The following is a 19,676-nucleotide window of genomic DNA, read 5'->3' as shown; positions in this document are numbered from 1 at the left end:
GATTTCCCCTCAGTTATCCTAGCGCGGAAGAGGCTCTTAGATATCTCATATCGCTGAGTCCTTCCCAGTTCCTCAAACAATTTACGGACATGTAGGAGAATGGATCTGGCATCCATCTTTTTATGTTGTCTCTATAACTCAGAAGTCATAGAGCCCAACATATAGCACTAAGCAAGAGTGGAGTCATCAATGTACTTCACATAGCGAGCGATCTCATCCTCATTTGCCCCTTCTTCGGGCGCAGGCATCACTGTATCAAGGACGTACACGATTTTTTCCATTGTGAGAACAATTCTCAAGTTACGGAGCCAATCCGTATAATTTGGACCAGTGAGGGGGTTGACATCAAGTATGTCACGTAAGGGATTTGAAAGCGACATTTTCTGAAAATAAAGATGCATCAGAAATGAATAAAATGCAGATTTTGCAAGAAATAAACTATCAAGATATGGACTTCTATCTTAATATGCTCCCACTATTTTACTAACGAGTCATGCGACACCCTCAGCACGTGAAACGAAAGTCTCCGACAGACTTCTAGTGGGAATCAGGATCCAATCAGCGTCTTAGTGTAACCTCGAGGGACTCGACCAATCACACTAAGCCTAAAAGGTAGGCAACTATTGCCGATCACAACTCATTGTGATTCCCATCCTGTTCGGCCTCCGAATCACCATGGCCTCGACGGACTCGACCAACCATGATGCATGGTTAAGTCAACACCTTCGTTACAAGATGAGTCTGATTTGATGAAATAACCTCGAGGGACTCGACCAAGCATACTGTGCCCTTAGGTCACCGGTGACATCTCTATGTCGTAAGCAAGATAGCGAATCGTGATATAGGTGAGTCTCGAGGGACTCGACCAACTCAACCTACACCGGGAATTGGTTCCTACTTATAACGATGGAAGGCCACGTGGGTCAATCTAATTGCCTCACATTTACCGACTTAATATTATCGAGAGATGTTTCTATGATTTGGTCTCCTAATATGACATGTCACACATATACATATTTAATATATATCTACATTGTATGTAAATATATATACATATCTAGTATGTGTATAAGCAATCACACCAGATGATCATGGACTACAACCTAATATGATTAGGCCCGAGCTAGTAGGCCTAATCACTCACATCAAGATCTATGTGTGCAATGGTGCATCTCCATGCCCTATGATCGTCCATCTCGTCCTCGTTGGTTCCATCAACATCTTGATGCATCTTCATGCATCACGATCGTCCGTCTCATAGGTCCCGCTATCGCATCCACGCTCCCGCTGTGCCTCCTCATGTGATTACAACTTAATCATAGGCACGCAGGCCCGACAATAAACGAGAAATATAATGGAGGCTCGCAGACCTCAATAATAATAATCACAAGTACACACATCACACGGTCCATGATCATCCGTCCACACATCATACATCACATGTATAAATAATCATCATCATGTAGGACTACTAGATAATAATAAAAATAATAATCAACTAAACTTTTTAATTAATTAATATTTTCTGAAATCAGGGACATATAGGGAATTTCTGAATTTATAGGGGTATTTTCATAATTTGGACAAAAGATAGAAACTGGAATTTCTTAAATTCTAAGGGGCAAAACTATCTTTTTCCCAGAAAACCCTAATACCCTTTGCTGCTGCCGCCGCCGCCGCCGCCGCCACCCTACTGGCGACGGCCTGTGCGGCGAGGGGCGGGGCGCTGCCCTCGCCTACGGGCGGCACGCCCGCTAGCGGCGCTGCCGCTGCAGGTGGGCGCCCCCGCGGGCGGTTCTGCCGGCGGTGCTGCCCTTGCAGGTTGGCGCCCCTACGGGCGCTGTCGCCTCCGCGGGCGGTTCTGTCCCGACGGGCGGTCGCCCCTGCGGGGGGGTTTCGCCCGGGGGAGCAACGACGGCAGGCGCTGCAGGCGCCTCTGCCCGTGTGCTGCTAGTCCCGCCGGACGCAAGCCTACTGCAAGCAGACGCAGCCCCTGTGCTGCCCGCCTTCGGCTGCGCTGCACCCACGAAGATCGAGGGCAACAACTGTTGCTACCCTTCCTTGTTATTGCGTCAACGATTTTGACGTCAAAATTCTTCCTAAACACAACACACATAGTTCAAAACCAATCATTCGCACGAACAACCTGGCTCTGATACCACTATTGGAAACTCTTGAGGGCGACATCACATGCGCAGCGGAAGAACAAGAAAACAAAATCCCTGATTCCAAAAGAGATGTTCGTCGTCGTGCAAAGATTGGTGCGCAAAATCCGCGAAACTTAAAACTTTGTATAGAGTAGATTGTGTTACCTAGAGGGATCGTAAATCCCTGTTTCCTTGCAGATCCTTAGGAGAGGGTGAAGGAGGTCAAGCGTCTCCTCTCTAGCGGTGATCCACAGAGTAGGGTTGCGACGACGCTCCTCAAAACTCCAAGCCTGCTCTGAGGTGGAGAGGGAGAGGAGAATTGGAAAGGCAAGCAAAGGCTCTAGCCCATGAGGCTCTGAATCCCTCCTATTTATAGAGGTCCTTGTCAAACCCTAATGGGTCCTCCCCTAGTGGGTATTGGATTTGTATCCAATAAGACAAGGGCTCCGTCGAATATCTCATATCTGGACCTCTACTCATCGCAATGCCTACCATATGTGTGTGACCCTCTAGGCCTAATATCGAGCTGGCCGAGAGTCATACCTGTCAGAACTCCTTCTAAACTAGTGAATTATTATCTCTGTAATAATTCACTTGACTCATCGACTACGGACGTACTAGGCCACGACGCCGTAGTCCCCAGATGATACAGGGGAATCCAATCCATTGGACTTGTCTGTCCTCAGTTACCGTGTACCTATAGTCCCTCATCCATCTAATATCCTAGAGACCGTATATCGAGCATGGTGTTGTCAGACCCATACGGTTTCTACTCGAGTCTCGCTCTAATCGAATTCTCCCGGAGAACTCTTTCTCTCTCAACCTGAATAACCCTGGCCAAGGATTTGTTTGAGCAAGAACACATGAGATATTCCTCTCATGACGCCGAGAGTGGATGATCCTCTATGGACACTCAATAGCCCTCGTAAGGTCGACTATCACTCCCAATGACCAACTGTACTAGATCTGGGACAGCCAAACCTATAAGTCTGGTATCAAAGAGTGGAGCACTCATACAGGACATCCTTGTTGTCTCAAGTCTAAGAACCAGATACACCACTAGGACTACAGAATCGCTGTCTGACAATAAGGCTTCATCAACCATCCAACATTCCGTAAGCGGATCAATCAGTGAACTCATTCTCCAATGAGCACTTGTACTGTATCCCTAGTTTCCCTACACGAGCAGCTATGAGACCAACTGCATCCATCATATGGACGGGTATACAGCACACTAGTCTGTCCGGTTATCACGATGTCCCTCTCGAGTAACCTATGACCGGGATTATTTAGGATATGTGTTTAAAGGTGATTCGATCTCATTATCGTGATCTCATCACGATCTGATTCCCATTGCACAAATCCAAGGACATCACAATATATATATATATATGCACATATGCAATAGTTATAAAGTGATATATGCCAAAATATAATAAGTAAAAAGATTATGTATCAAGTCACACGTGCCATCACTCACGTGATTGGCTTGCTGGGCACCTATGACTAGCATCTATGATGGAAATTATAGCTATAAATCTTGAAGGAGATGTCATATAGTGGTTTGACTGGTTTGAACACACTCATTGAGTCCTCTCATGACGACAATTCAAAAAAAGACTATTGATCCGCTTCGGACCAACCGATTACGAGAACATTGACGGACAACTAGCAAAGATCCGAAAAATAGTTTTGAAAGGTTATCTAATCAAACTTGTGATTTGTCTGAAAAATAGCTATTGAGGACCTTCATTGAGAGCTTGAAGCCGAAGATCCAAGGAGAAGTTAAAGCACGATAACCGTACACGCTTATGGCGGCCATCTCTTTCACACGACTTCAAGAGGAGCAATTGAACCATGAAGCTCGGAGGACTAGGGTCACTCCCCGACTAGCAATACTGAAGCCTGTCAACCGAGCCCCTACACCAAAAAGGTTGACAATGTTGAATATCGGATTTTGATGATGAAACCAATTGATAGTGTTTATGATTTAATCTACGTTTTGAGTGATGCAAGATGCTTCAATGAGGAAGAGATAATTAAATCAAGGAGAATCATGTTTGGCCAAAGAAAAATATGTTAGAAGATTGGATGTCGAGCTGAAGGATTGGTCGACGCATCGACAAAAGACTTCGGGCCATGTGTTCGGGCATCAGGCCAAGAAGAGTGGATATTGCGCCAAGAAAATCGAAGTTGTGGAGGTCAACTGGCCGATTAGGCAATAGGCCATAAGAGAGGACAATGCGCCGAACAATCGGACGAGGCATCGATGAACCAATGACGTGTCAGACAACATCTGATTGGCTTAGTATTAATTATCTAGATCGAAGTAGGTTTTATATGTGCAGGATTAACTGCGATAGCAAGGCATAAAGCAAAATGAAGTCTTGAAGTCAAGGATGCAATTTCGTTGGGAGTTCGAGAGTTCGTTGGAAGTCCTAATGTTCATCGAAAGTTCTATCGGAATTAACCGAGAAGTCCAGGAGCTTGCCAAAGAAGCTCATCAGAACTCACCAAGAAGATCATCGTGAAGTCCAGGAGCTTGTTGGGAGATCGTCAGAAGTTCGCCAAAAGATCGCCAGAAGAAACCTAGACTTACGGACTTATTTAGCTTAGTAATTGTCTTAGATTTCATAGTTAGCACATAATTAGGATTGGAATTAGGCCAACCCAATTAGGGGCTAGTTGGGCCCATGTATGGACTATGTTGGGCCCAATAAAAGGCCCAAACAATTACCTAATAAGTGGCACCATCGTTCCACAATCTTCGAGACTGTGTTAGGTAGTGGTACCGCCCAGTGGTAGTGTCAGGTGGTGGTATCGCCATACTAGGCAATGATACCGCCTAGTGTCAATGCTGTAGATGATGGTACCACCCAAAATAAGCGTTGGTACCACCAGGACCCGGGAAACCCAGGATGAGACCTTTTTAGCCTCTAAATTTGAATCAACTTGAAGCCTATGAATACCCTTCTCATCCCTGGTTAAACTATACAAGTATGGAGAGTGAAAAAAGAAAGAAACGCTGTTGCAATCTTGTGTGAACTCCTTTCCTTCTTCTAAGTGTTAGAATAGTTTGAGAGAGGAGTAAGTGTGTAAGGGTTATCTCCTAAACCCGGTAAAAGGAGAAAAAGCTGTAAAAGGTGATTGGTCTTCGCCTATTGAAGGAAGACTGACAGTGGATATCGGTGGCCTCGACGGAAGAAGAATCAGGAGTGGATATAGGTCACGATGATCAAACCACTATAAAAATATGGTTTGCTTTTCTTTTGTGTAATTTACCATACTACAAACCTCCTTATTTGCTTTACTTTCTCATTACACTCTTACGAATGCTTTGAAGTTTAATATCTTTCTGAGATCAGTTTTATCATACGAAATGAAATATCCAAAACTGACGTTTTTATCCACTGGACTAATTCACCCCCCTCATGTCACGCCCCTCAAATAATATCGATGATTTTAAAATTTTCATCACAAACCAATCTAGGATCCAAACTAACATTTGAGGACACTGAAAAGCATTCTATCCAATTCACATCTATAAACCTGTGCAGTTTATAATCATATATCACATTACTCGATAATTCACATTTATGGCAACCTAAGCCAACTTAACAAACATGAACAACATTTATAAATCCACAAGCTAAGTAATTTATACAATCAGAACTCCAATCATTTACCACAAGTTCATATCATCGTAAACTAGACTTAACATTCCGAAATTCCAAATAAGAGAGATCTTCTAACACTTTTACAAGGTATATCCATTTCGATTCATCGATAACATTTCATTACATACAAAATATGTTTATATAATAATAACATAATAACCAACAAGACTTGCTCATAATTTTGAATAGCTCTCCATTGCCTCAGCCCAATTCAAATATCTCAAAGGGTGACAAGCTGACTTGAAAGATTTTATATAATAACGAAGTGAGCTAAAAACAGCTCAGCAAGTGATAAAGCATATTCAGAACAAAAGGAACAGTTTCAAACAAGTAAGGTATCATAATGCAAGGCAGAATACAAGAATTCTCAAGGATACCATCTCATTAGATACAAAATCATATGTGTCAAGTCACTCAAAACATATTTGGTTCATAACGAATGGATCATAGAGTAATTGGAGCATATCAATAGCGTACGAGATGTTCCGGAGCAACCCTTTACCATTTTTGGCAAATGTCCAAATAATCCCATAAACACTAGAGTACAAAAGGGTATTGTGAACAATAATTTGAGATAGTAGCAGATGAAACATTTCGAAACATATCAACGGTATGTGAAGCATTTTGAAGTATATCAATGGCATAGGAAACATTTTGGAGCATGTCAATATAGAATATGAAACAAAAGCTCAGACGTCGTACCCTAGCATAGTACATGTGAGGTTTAACTCAGTGGTAGCTCCACACCGTGATGAGTTCTCGACTCCATCCACGGGTAGCCCTTTCCTACTCGAGCACTCTCACTCTGCCCATGTGCTAGGTCGGCTCTGAATATCATATCAAACAGATAGAAGGTGAAGTGGGATTCCAAACATAATATGGTCCATCCATTTCTGAATGACCACTAAACATAATCTAGAGCATCGCGGGCTCTAAGCATATACCCTTTAACATTTCTGGCAAAGGTCCAAATAATCCCACAAACACTAGAGTACAAAAGGGTATTGTGAACAATAAATTGGGATATATCAGAAGCACATGCGGAACAACGAAATGTACATGTGCCTTTATGAGTCAAAACGATGCAAACATAATCCTTCACAAATATATTCAAATTTGAAAGGAAATGAAAGCAAGAGTATACAAGGATTCCAAGCGATCACATATAGCTCAATTCAAATAAGAAGGTTAGATGAAATCAATTTCCAAAGGAATGAAACCAGAATATGCGAAATCGATCAAAGCTCGATTTTTGACAGAATTCGAGAGACACATTGAACAAATGATTCAAACTATCAATTGTGCTCCAATATACTCAAGAAATCTATCAAAAGAAAGGTTTATGAGTCTATATTCTGATCAAATAAATTTTGTCCAAATCAGAGGTCAATACATAAAGTTATAACCATAACAAGGTAGAAAGGTCAGAATCTCAGAAGTTGCACAGATTCGAATCGTTACGTCTAAACAGGAGATATATCAAATACAAGGCTAGAACAATTCAAAGTTACTTATATTCAAAGCAAATGTAGATATAAAATTGCAGTAAGGAAAGATTAGGACACTTGCAATAGGAAAGATTAGAAAGCTTGCAATAGGAATGATCGGAACACTCGCAATATGAAAGATTAGAAAGCTTGCAATAGGAAGGTTCAGAACACTTGCCTTTCAAAGATTTTGATATGAAGATCCAAAGAAGGTGTCAGCCCAAATCCTTCTACTTTTCTATTAGAACCCTTGCAGATTCTAAACTTGGGGTTGATCTCTTTAGGGGATCGGCCTCCTTGGAACTCTATAGGGGTTCCTCCCTCCAAGTTGCTGCTCAAAGGCTGCAGAAAAGATTCATCTATTGCTTAAGAAAAGAGAAGGAATACATGGCTATTTATAGGGCTTCTAAACCCTAACTCCTAATAGGACTCCTACTTAAGACTCTTACTTCTAACCAACTCCTAATAGAACTCCTACTCAAGACTTCTATTCCCTTACAACTCCTAATTCTTCTCTAAGAAAAAACCTCCTACATGAATGCCCCTCACAATTAGGACTCTCCTAGCTAGAGTCCTAACAGAATGTCCCTCTCAATTAGGACTCTCCTAGCTAGAGTCCTAACATTTTTACATGAATGTCCCTCTCAATTAGGACTCTCCAAGCTAGAGTCCTAACAGACCCGCCCTCTTCAAATCAGCCTTGTCCTTGAGGTTGATGATTCATGAATTCTAGGAATTTGATCTTCAAGTCGTCATAGTTCTCCCAAGTGACATCTTCTTTTGGTAGGTTCGCCCACTGTATTAGCACTTCATTAGTGGGTCGTCGTCGTCGAGTCACGATCCGTCGATCAATAATGGCATTTAACTGGGTCTGAAGTTCTCTTTGGGTAGTCATATTTGGTGGGTGGCTTTGGGCTGTCTCCAAGCACCCTGCATATAGAATAACTTTGTCCAAAATCTGCTATTGAAGATACAAGTAGAATTTGTCACAAGCACAATGCGTCCCTTATAGTGTAATTCTTTTGAGTCCCAATTGTAATGAGCCATGGGGCTTGGTGCTTTCTCCAATTTTTTTATAATCTTACTAGTATCTGAATCTTCCTGCCATTCCATCTTAATATCCTCAAGGAACTCGCTGGTCGAAAGTGAAACGGTCGAAACTTCAACTTGCTCGGGTAGCTGCGAAAGCGCATCTGCAAGAACATTCTCTTTCCCCCTTTTGTAAGTTATTTCAAAATCAAATCCAAGAAGTTTTGTTACCCATTTTTGCTGCTCGGGGGAAGATATCTTCTGCTCCAAGAGATATTTTAGGCTTTTATGGTCGGTCTTGATTTGAAAATATCGCCTGATCAAGTACAATCTCCACCTCGTTGCTGCGCGCACAATGGCGAGCATCTCCTTATCATATGTTGATATATTTTGATCGGAGGGAGATAATGCCTTGCTAGTGTATGCGAGTGGTCGATCATCTTGCATGAGAATGACTCCAATTCTGACTCCAGATGTGTCGGCCTCAATAATGAAGGGTCGGTTGAAATATGGTAGTGTTAGCACCGGCGTCGTCGTCATGGCTGCCTTATGTTTGTCGAAGGCAGCGGAGGCTCTGTCCAACCATTGGAAGACATCTTTTCCTAGTAAGGAAGTAAGTGGTGCACTGATCTTTCCATAGTCTTTCACGAACTTGCGGTAGTAGCCTGTTAAACCCAGAAAGCCATGTAGCAATTTTATGTTTCTCGAGGTCGGCCAGTTTTGCATTGCTCCAATTTTGAAGGGGTCCACTGCCACACCTTCCTCTGATATGATATGCCCAAGATATTCCACCTTTTGTTGAATAAAGCAAAAATTCGTGGTTGTTGTGTGTTCAAAAGGTGGTTTTCCGTATGTCTTCTTCGCATGCTCGTATTTGATGATACCCGGATCAAAGGTCCAGCTTTGTAAAGATTTGTGCTCCCTTTCATCTAGCAATTCATCTACTATTGGAATAAAGTATTTGTCCTTGATGATTATGCCATTGAGAGCTCGGTAATCAACACATATTCGCCTTGTTCCGTCCTTCTTGCGTACAAGTAGCACCAGCGAAGAGTAGATGTTGCAACTTGGCCGAATAACTCCTGTTTCGAGCATCTCTTTTATAATCCTTTCTATTTCATCCTTCTGGAGATGTGGATACTGATATGGCTGAGCATTTGCTGAAGATTTGCCTAATGTCGTCAACCATTTAATTCTGAGCATGGCCTCATGATTGTTAAGAGGGAGAAGGAAGAAATCTGCAATTATCTCTTGGTCCTGCAGCAATAGTTTCTCCTGCAAGCGCCTATGATCACAATTCAAAATCCGTCCGTCGGTGACCTTAACATCAAACCTGCAGCGATTCTCGATAGGTAATGATATCCGAACAGCAAGCTTACTATTTAGGAAGTTAGTAGTACTGCCCGTGTCGATGAGAACAGTGATTGGTTGTTGTTTGAGAAGGCCTCCAATTTTCATCGTTTGCGGGTTTGAGTAGCTTGCTAGTGTATGTACCGTAACTTCGGTCGGTTGTGGCTCTTCTTCTGCATCTTCTTCTTCATGTTCAAGGCTCTCTTTTGGATGTTCGATGACATCTTCTTCTATCGGTTCAATCATAAGAAGTCCCCCTTTACTACAGCGATGCTCACGGCTCCACGGCTCGTCACAATGCCAACATAACCCCTTCGCATATCGCTCCCGAAGCTCTTCTCTTGTTAACCTCTTTAGTGTAGGGACTTGGTCGACAGTAGGTGGGGCTAAGGGCTTCAATATTACTGGTTGAGGAGAGACCCTACTCCTCCGAGCTTCATGGTTTAATTGCTCCTCTTGATGTCGTGCGAAAGAGATGGCTGCCATAATCGTATACGGTTGTCGCGCTTTAACTTCTCCTCGGATCTCTGGCTTCAAGCCCTCAATGAAGGTCCACAATAGCTGTTTTTGAGACCAATCATGAGTTTGATTAGATAACCTTTCAAACCTGGTTTGGTACTCCTGAATGGTGGAGGTTTGTTGGATCTTTGCTAGTTGTTCGTCAATATTCTCGTAATCGGTTGGTCTGAAGCGAATCAGCAGTCCTTCTTTGAATTGTCGCCATGAAAGGACTCCATAAGTATGTTCAAACCAGTCAAACCACTGTATAGCATCCCCTTCAAGATGTATAGCTGCAATTTTCACCATAGATACATCCGCGGTTTTGTGGTACCGAAAATATCGCTCCGCGTGCGAGATCCAACCAATCGGGTCTCCTTCTTCCCATCTAGGGAAGTCCACTCTCATGCATGGATAGTTGGGGTTGGTCATAGAGCTTCCCCTCTCTTGGAAGTCATATCTTCGGGCTTGGTGTGATTGGGCAAAGCTCTCTCCTTGATGTGATTTCTTCGGGCTTAGTAGTCGGCCCAATCTGAGTTCGGTAAAGAGCGCCCGAATCTTATCCTCCATTCGCGCCTCCAAGGCTTCGAATTTAGCATCGATTGCCTCCTTAGATGCCATAGTATATGCCTTCAAATCTATGATTTTAAGATCTCTCTTTTGTTGTCAGGTTAAAGGCATGTATAGGTTGAGAGAAGTGATGGTCGAAAGGGTTGGTGGATTGGTGGATGTAGGCTGCGGTTTAGGCTTGTTTTGTGGCTGTTTTGGGTACAGTTTGAGGGTGTGGTTTAGTAGAGTTTTAGGGCTATGGATGAAAGTTTTGGATCTGTGGTAGATGGTAGCAAAGGTTTGACAGAAATCCGTGGAAGTTGCAGCAAGTATGTGCTGTCTTGTAAGAGTAGAATTGTTGTCGAAGAAACAACGGTTTCTCGACGTAATTTTCACCAAAAACTTGAGAGAATTGAGGAGGGAATTGATAGCAAAATCACAATTTATATGACAGCAAGGATATCTAATTTAATCAAGAAAAATTCGGCAGTATAACAGCAAGGAAATTGGTGCAAGTTGCAATTGCAGAATTATCGTCGAAAAATTTCAGCGGGTTACGATGAAAATTTGCAGCAACATAAAATCATTTTTAGAGATGAATTTCTTAATAGATCAATCTTAGATGGAAGCCAAGATGATCTATGAAGTGTATAAGAAATTTCATTCAAAAAATATTGCAAATAGATGGGTTAAGGCAACGATATGCAGCTGAAATTTTCTGCAGCATAGATTTTCAAGTGCAGCAGATTGGACAAAAAAGATCAGTAGTTTATATTGAGAATTTTTCGATGAAACCAAAGAGAAATCTACTGTTAGGAAGTGTCAAAGATGTCATGAAAATTTCGTAGAAATTTGGATAGAAAAAGTATAGTAGCAAGATCAAACAGATGGTGCTATGCGGCTGGAATTCTGCAATGTATCTTTCGTCGTAGAGTTGAAAACTTTGTGACGAAAAGTTTATGCAGCAATATAGGAACGATTTTTTTTTTTTGGATTTTCGAATAAGGATAACTAAATTGCAGCAGCAGTAAGGTAGGAAACCAGAACCTGTTGCAATTCACGGGGAGATCAAAGGATGATCCGTGGTGGTGGAGATGATGACGGAATTCGGTGATGATCTTTTAAGCAATTGTGGGAATTACTTTGGATGGTTGTAGAGGGTTGATGGATGGCTATGGAAGGGCAGCGAGACGCCAAGAACGCTGCTCTGATACCAGGTGTTAGAACCCTTGTAGATTCTAAACTTGGGGTTGATCTCTTTAGGGGATCGGCCTCCTTGGAACTCTATAGGGGTTCCTCCCTCCAAGTTGCTGCTCAAAGGCTGCAGAAAAGATTCATCTATTGCTTAAGAAAAGAGAAGGAATACATGGCTATGTATAGGGCTTCTAAACCCTAACTCCTAATAGGACTCCTACTTAAGACTCTTACTTCTAACCAACTCCTAATAGAACTCCTACTCAAGACTTCTATTCCCTTACAACTCCTAATTCTTCTCTAAGAAAAAACCTCCTACATGAATGCCCCTCACAATTAGGACTCTCCTAGCTAGAGTCCTAACAGAATGTCCCTCTCAATTAGGACTCTCCTAGCTAGAGTCCTAACATTTTTACATGAATGTCCCTCTCAATTAGGACACTCCAAGCTAGAGTCCTAACATTTTCCTCCGTGTCCTCTCCCTGTTTCTGCTCTCTCTTACTCTCATTCCTTCGTTTTCTTTTTCAAACGCAGCTGTCGCAGCCATCACCACTGCCACTACCACAGTCGTAGCCATGACCGCAGTAGCTGTCACAATCGCAGCCCCTTCCCCTACACTACTTCCTTCCTCCCTTCTCTCGTTCCTACTTTTTCTTTCCCAAACACAACTGCCACAAACGCAACCGCAATCACGGCCACAGCCCCCCCTTTTTTTTTTTCCCTTTCCTTTCTTTTTATTTCCCAAAAGCAGCTACTGCAGCCACCATCGCTGTCGTAGCTACCGTAGCCAACATCACAGCCGCAGCCGCAGTCGCAGCCATGGCTGCAGCCTCTTCTTCCTCCCCTGCTCATCTTCCTCTCCTTCTTCTCCTCCAACTGCAGCTGTCATCACCGTAGCCGCAGCCCCTTCTTCCCCTTCTTTTCTTCCTCTCCTTCCCTTCTTCCTTCCTCTCTTCTTCCTCTCCTTCCCTTCTTCCTTCCTCTCTTCTTCCTCTCCTTCTTCTCTTCTAGCTGCAGCTGCCACTGCTGCAGCCGCAGCCCCTTCTTCCCCTTCTCCTCTTCCTTCTCCTTCCCTTCTTCTTCTTCTCTTCTTCTCCTTCCTCCCCTTCTTTTCCCCGACGCACTGCCTCTCTTCTCCTCTATTTCCTCCTGCTGGAAACAGAGGTGCCGTAGCCTCCTCCTCCCTCCTCTTCTTCTTCTCTTCTTCTCCTCTCCTTCCCTTCTCCTCCTTGGTGCCACACACACCCTCTCCTCTGTTTCCTCCTGCAAGAAACAGAGGTGTCACAACCTCTTCACCCGCTTCTCCTTCTTCTCTCTCTTTTTCTTCTTCTTCTATTCTTCTCTTCTCCCTCTTCTTCCTCCTCTCTTCTTTTCCCTCTTCTTCTTCTTTTCTTCTTCTCTTCTTCCTTTCTCCTCCCTAATGCCCCACAGCTCCTCGCTGCAGCCCTTGCCGCAGCCACCTCCTCTTTTCTTCTTTTTCTTCTTCTTCTTCTTCTGCTTCTCTTCTTCTCCTCTTCTTCCCTTCTCCTCCCTGACGCCCCACACATGAACTCCTATGTTTCCTCCTACACGAAACAGAGGTGCTGCAGCCCTAGCTGCTGCAGCTATCTCTCTTTCCTCTCCCTCTTCCCTCTCTTCTTCTTCTTCTTTTCTTCTCTTCTTTCCTAGCTGCACTGCTGCAGTCGCAGCCTCAACCGCGGCCACAGCCTCTTCTTCCTCCCCTACTCATCTTCCTCTCCTTCTTCTCTTCCAACTACAGCTACCATCGCCGCAGCTGCAGCCCCTTCTTCCCCTTCTCTTCTTCCTCTCCTTCCCTTCTTCCTTCCTCTTCCTCTTTCCCTGTCACATTTGCAGCTGCCACAGCCGCAGCCGCAGCTACTTCTTTCCCTTCTCCTCTTCCTTCTCCTTCATTTCTTCTTCTTCTCTTCTTCTCCTTCCTCCCCTTCTTCTCCCCGACGAACAACATCCTCTCCTCTGTTTCCTCCTGCAGGAAACAGAGGTGCCGCCTCTTCACCCGCTTCTACTTCTTCTCTTCCTCTTCTTATTCTTCTTCTCCTCTTCTTCCCTTCTCCTACCCGACACCCCGCACCTTCTCACTGCAGCCCATGCTGCAGCCATCCTTCTTTTTTTTCTTTTTCTCTTCTTCTTTTTCCTCTTCTTCTTCTTCTCCTCCCCAACGCCCCACACCTCGTCTCCTCCGTTTTCGCCTGCACAAAACAGAGGTGCTGCAGCCCTAGCTGCTACAACTATTTCTCTTTCCTCTTCCTCTTCCCTCTCTTCTTCTTCTTCTCTTCTCCCTCATCTTCCTCTCTTCTTCTCCCCATGCCCCACCGCACCTCTCTCTATTTCGATAGCATGGGAGGTGGTGGGATAAAACCGAAATTTTCAGGTTTTTTTTTTTTTTTGTAACTTAACAGTTTAGTCCTTGAAATATCTATATTTACATATAGGTCATCCGATTTATAAATAAATCTTTATTAATAATTTTCAAAAGTGAGGGATATTACACCTCACCCCTCTTAGTGCTGACTCATTCCTAACAAATAAGAAAAGATCTTCGGGAGTGATCTATAAAGGGGTGTTGGCATTGCGACGAGCCGTGGAGCCACGAGGATTATTGTAAAAAAGAGAGACTTCTTGTGATTGAACTAGTAGAAGAAAAGGTCATTGAACATCAAGAAGAGAGCCCTGAACATAAATAAGAAGATACTGAAGAAGAACCACAACCGACTGACTTTATGGTACATGCGCTAGTCGGCTACTCAAACCCACAAACGATGAAAGTTGGAGGCCTTATCAAACAACAACCGATCACTATTCTCATTGACACAGGCAGAACTAATAACTTCCTAAATAGTAAGGTTGCTGCTCGGATGGTGCTCCATCTCGAAGGTTGTAGCAAGTTCGATGTAAAGGTCACTGACGGCAGAATCCTAAAGTGTGACAAAAGATGCCCATAGGTGAAACTATTACTATAAGACCAAGAAAATATCACCGATTTCTTCCTCCTACCAATTGATGACTATGAGGCCATACTTGGCATAGAATGACTGACTACGCTAAGTGATGTCTCTTAGAACTTTTTCAAATTAACTATGAAATTCTACTGCAAAGACAAACATATCATCCTATGCGGGAAGCGCGGAAGCAACATAACCACCATTTCGACCCAACGAATGGAGAAAGTTTTGCACAAGATAAATAAAGGTTTTTTAATACATCTCCAGCAGCAACCAGAGGGGAAGAAAATAGAAATTGAAGATTAAAATCTCATTTAATTACTTGTTGAATTTGCCGACATTTTTGTTGAGTCGCGTGGTCTTCCTCCTACTCGGCAACATGACCATCGGATTCCAATTCTTTCGGGCAAACCACTAGTGAACACTCAGCCATATTGTTATTCTCACCTCCAAAAGGATGAAATTGAAAAGATTGTAATGGAGATACTTGAAACAAGAGTGATTCGGCCATGTTGCAGCCCCTATTCCTCATTGGTGCTACTTGTATGCAAGAAGGACGGAACTTGGCGGATGTGCATCGACTACCGAGCTTTAAATGAAATCACCATCAAGGACAAGTATCTAATACTATTAGTGGATGAACTTCTTGATGAGTTAAAAGGAGCTCGAGTCTTCACGAAGTTGGACCTCCAATCCGGTTACCACCAAATTCGGGTATGTGAAGATGACATTCTAAAAACTGCATTTTGCACACTTGACGGCTATTATGAATTCTTGATAATGCCTTTTGGACTCACTAATGCTCCTTTAACCTTCCAAAATATCATATGAATGATATTTTTCAGAGCTTTATTCACAAATTTGTGCTGGTATTTTTTGATGATATTCTCATTTACAGCCTTTCTCTTGAGACTCACTTTCAGCATTTATGGGTTATTTTGATGATCCTTCGGGAGAATACACTTTTTGTTAAATAGCCAAAGTGCAGCTTTCTCTAGCAAAAAGTAGAGTACCTTAGGCATATAATATCAGAAGAAGGAGTGGTGATAGACCCAACAAAAATTGAAGCAATGCAAGGCTAGCTGAAACCTACAAACGTAAAATTACTACGTGGGTTCCTTGGACTAACGGGCTACTACCAAAAATTTGTCAAGGACTATGGGAAGATCAGTGCACCCTTCACTTCTCTCCTGAAAAAAGATGCCTTCCAATGGTCGGACAAAGCCTCCGCTATCTTCGACAAACTTAAGCAACCATGACGACGACGCCGGTGCTAGCACTACCAGATTTCAACCGACCCTTCATCATTGAGGCTGACGCATCTGAACTCAAAATTGGAGCAGTTCTTATGCAAGATGGTCAACCACTCGCATACACCAGTAAGGCATTGTCTCCCTCCTATCAAAACATGTCAATATATGATAAGGAGAAGCTCACCATTGTGCATGTAGTATCGAGGTGGAGACCCTACCTGATCGGCCGACGATTTTAAATTAAAATTGACCATAGAAGCCTCAAGTACTTTTTGGAGCAGAAGATATTATTCCCTGAGCAGCAAAACTGGGTAATCAAACTTCTAGGATTTGATTAAGAAATTATTTACAAAAAGGGGAAAGAAAACGTTGTTACAGATGCACTCTCACGGCTACCTGAGCAAGCTAAATTTTCAGCCATCTCCCTTCCTACCATTGACTTACTCGAGGACATTAGGGAAGAATGGAAGAAGGATCTAGAGATCAGCAATTTCATAAAAAAATTAGAGAAGGATCCAAGTGCAATTGCCCACTACACTTGGGATTTGAGGGATCTACGCTACAAAGGTCGCATTTTACTTATACCTGACTCCTCTTATATCAAAATCATCCTATATGAAATGCACTCCACATCTTCAATAGAGCACTCTAGATTCCTGAGAACCAACAAAAGAGTGAAGCAAATTTTTTATTGGATAGGGATGAAAAAAATTATTTCTGAATATGTGGCACAATGTGGTGTATGTCAACAACATAACGGTGAAACAATGGTAAGTCTAGGGAAGCTACAACCACTACCCATACCAGACTCCGTGTGGACTGATATCTCCATGGACTTCATTGAAGGGCTACCACCTTCTAAAGGTAAAAGCATAATTCTCATGGTGGTTAATCGATTTATGAAATATGCTTATTTTTGTGCTATATGAAATCCCTACACTATTGCTAGCATTGCCTAGATTTTCATAGAAAATATTGTTAAACTACATGGGATGTCAAGGTCCATTGTAAGTTATCATGACAGGATCTTCACCAGTAAATTTTGGACTAAGTTATTTCAGTTACAAGGCACCAAACTCAAGATGAGCACAACATATCATCCACAAACTAACGGCCAAACCGAGGTGGTGAACAGATGTTTAGAGACATACTTTCAGTGTTTCACCAATGACCGGCCAAAGGAGTGGGCGAAATGGCTTCCCTGGGCTAAATGGTGGTATAATAAATACTACATATCATTCATCTACAAAATGTGCCTCTTATGAAACACTGTATGGTCAGTCGGCCTCTGTGATTCTAAAGTATGTAATTGGCTCAGCCAAGGTGGATTAGGTTGACCAAGAATTGATTAACAGAGACAAACTCCTACTACTGCTAAAGGATAATCTCTCTATCTCTCAAGCCATAATGAAGCAGCAAGCCGACACACGACGAAGTGAAAGAGAATTTTCAGTAGGAGATTGGGTTTATCATCGCCTGCAGCAATACAAGCAACTATCCATCAACACATGAGCTTCCATGAAGTTATCTCCATGTTTTTATGAACCCTATCATATCATAGAGCGTATTGGAGTCGTGGCATACAGACTTAAATTTCCTAAGGATATCAAAATTCATCTTGTCTTCCACGTGTCATGCTTGAAGCCCAAGTTGGGAGAACATGAATCACCCTAGATCCAACTGCCCAACACCACTGATGATGGAGATATTCAAGCCTAACCACAAGCCATCCTCGATCGCAGATTATGATGCATCGACGACATCCCTCTACCGAAGTACTAGTACATTAGAATAATTTACCACTTGAAGATGCCACATAGGAATCACATGTGGAGCTAAATACCCGATTCCTTGAGTTCATGGAACCTTAGCCTTGAGGACAAGGCTATTTTTGGAGAGGGTGAGCTTGATAGGACCCTAGCAGGGTTGGGTCCTACTCAACCAAGAACTAGCTAATAAAACCCTATGACATTGTAATAAACCCCACGTAGCCGCCTCTATCCTATAAAGAAGAGTGGCTAGGGTTTATATTTGGCTTTTGGGCTTCCTAGTCGCCGCCCCCTTTTACTAGGCTGGTTGGTTAGGGTTGAGGGTAAAAGGGATAACTCACTTAGGAAGCAGCCCCTAGGGCTAGGGTTTGGAGCCCTATATAAGCATGTAGCTTCCATCTCTTTGGGAATAAGATCTATCTACAATTGCAACCATTTGACCTGTTGAATCTCGTATTTTGATGATGAAACTACTTGATATATGTTTATGATTTAATCTGCGTCTTGAGTGACGCAGGGTGCTTCGATCAGGATGAGACAATTAAAGCAAGAACATCATGTTGTGCCGGAGGAACATGTCAGAAGATTGGATGTCGGGCCGGTGGATCGGTCGACGTATCGACAGAAGGCTTCGGGCTGTGGACTCGGGCATCGGGCCAAGAAGAGCGGGTATTGTGCCAAGGATATCGGAGTTGCGGAGTCAACTGGCCGATTGGGCAATAGGCTGCAGGAAAGGACGTTGCGCCGAAGAATCGGACGAAGCGTCGAGGGACCAATGACATGCCGGACAACTTGGTTAATTGCTTAGGATTAATTGTCTCGATCAAAGTTTTTGTTTTGAGTGTGCAGGATTGACTACGATGAAAGTAAGACATATAGCAGGAGTTGTGCCGGAGTCATGACAATGATCACGTTGGGAGTTCGAGAGCTCGACGGAAGTTCGGACAATCGTCGGAGGTTCTACGGTAACAAATCCGAGAAGTCCAGAAGCTTGCCAAAGGAGCTCGTCGGAACTTGCCAAGTGGATCGTCGTAGTCCAGGAGTTTGCCGGAAGTCCGCAGGAGCATCACCGAGGGTTCATCGGATGATCGACGGAAGTTCGCCGGAAACTCACCGGAAGAAGCGAGTGACGTACCGAAGCAAGCTGCAGAATATATATTAGGAAATAATCGTAGTTAGCACTTTGATTAAGTTAGAAATGGGAGGTGATCCCATTAGCTTAATCCTGGGGCAATTGGGCCCCTAAAAAAACTCAAATTGGGTCGAATGGTTCAGCCCATTCGGACCCGGGTTGCTGTGAGAGGTGCAACCGCCCAGGCAGGGAGGTAGCACCGCCCAGGCTATGTCTCCCAGCGAGACTGGGAGGTGCAACCGCTCCAGCCAAGAGGTGGCACCGCCCCGGGCTCAGTCTCCGAGCGAGACTGGGCGGTGCAACATCCTCTGTCAGGAGGTAGCACCGCCAAAGCTCAAGTTTCGAGCACTGCTAGGCGGTGCAACCTCTCCAGTCAGGCGGTGCAACCGCCTGAGCTCGGTCTTCGAGCTCTGGCAGAGAGGTGCAACCGCCCCTGACAGAGGTGGCACCGCCCAGAGGCTCAGTCTTCGAGCTCTGCCAGGCGGTGCAACCGCCCCAGTCAGGAGGTGCAATCGCCTGATCCCGAAATTCCGAGATTTGATCGTTTTGAGCTCCAAATTTGAACTGGGTTGGGGCCTATAAATACCCCACCCATTCAGCAATGAAAAGATACAGCACATACACTCGAAAT

Source organism: Musa acuminata, chromosome BXJ3-3 (assembly GCF_036884655.1).
Source record: "Musa acuminata AAA Group cultivar baxijiao chromosome BXJ3-3, Cavendish_Baxijiao_AAA, whole genome shotgun sequence".
In the NCBI taxonomy this organism is placed as follows: Eukaryota; Viridiplantae; Streptophyta; class Magnoliopsida; order Zingiberales; family Musaceae; genus Musa; species Musa acuminata.
The sequence above is the reverse complement of the archived record's forward strand: the minus strand, read 5'-3'. Positions refer to the sequence as shown.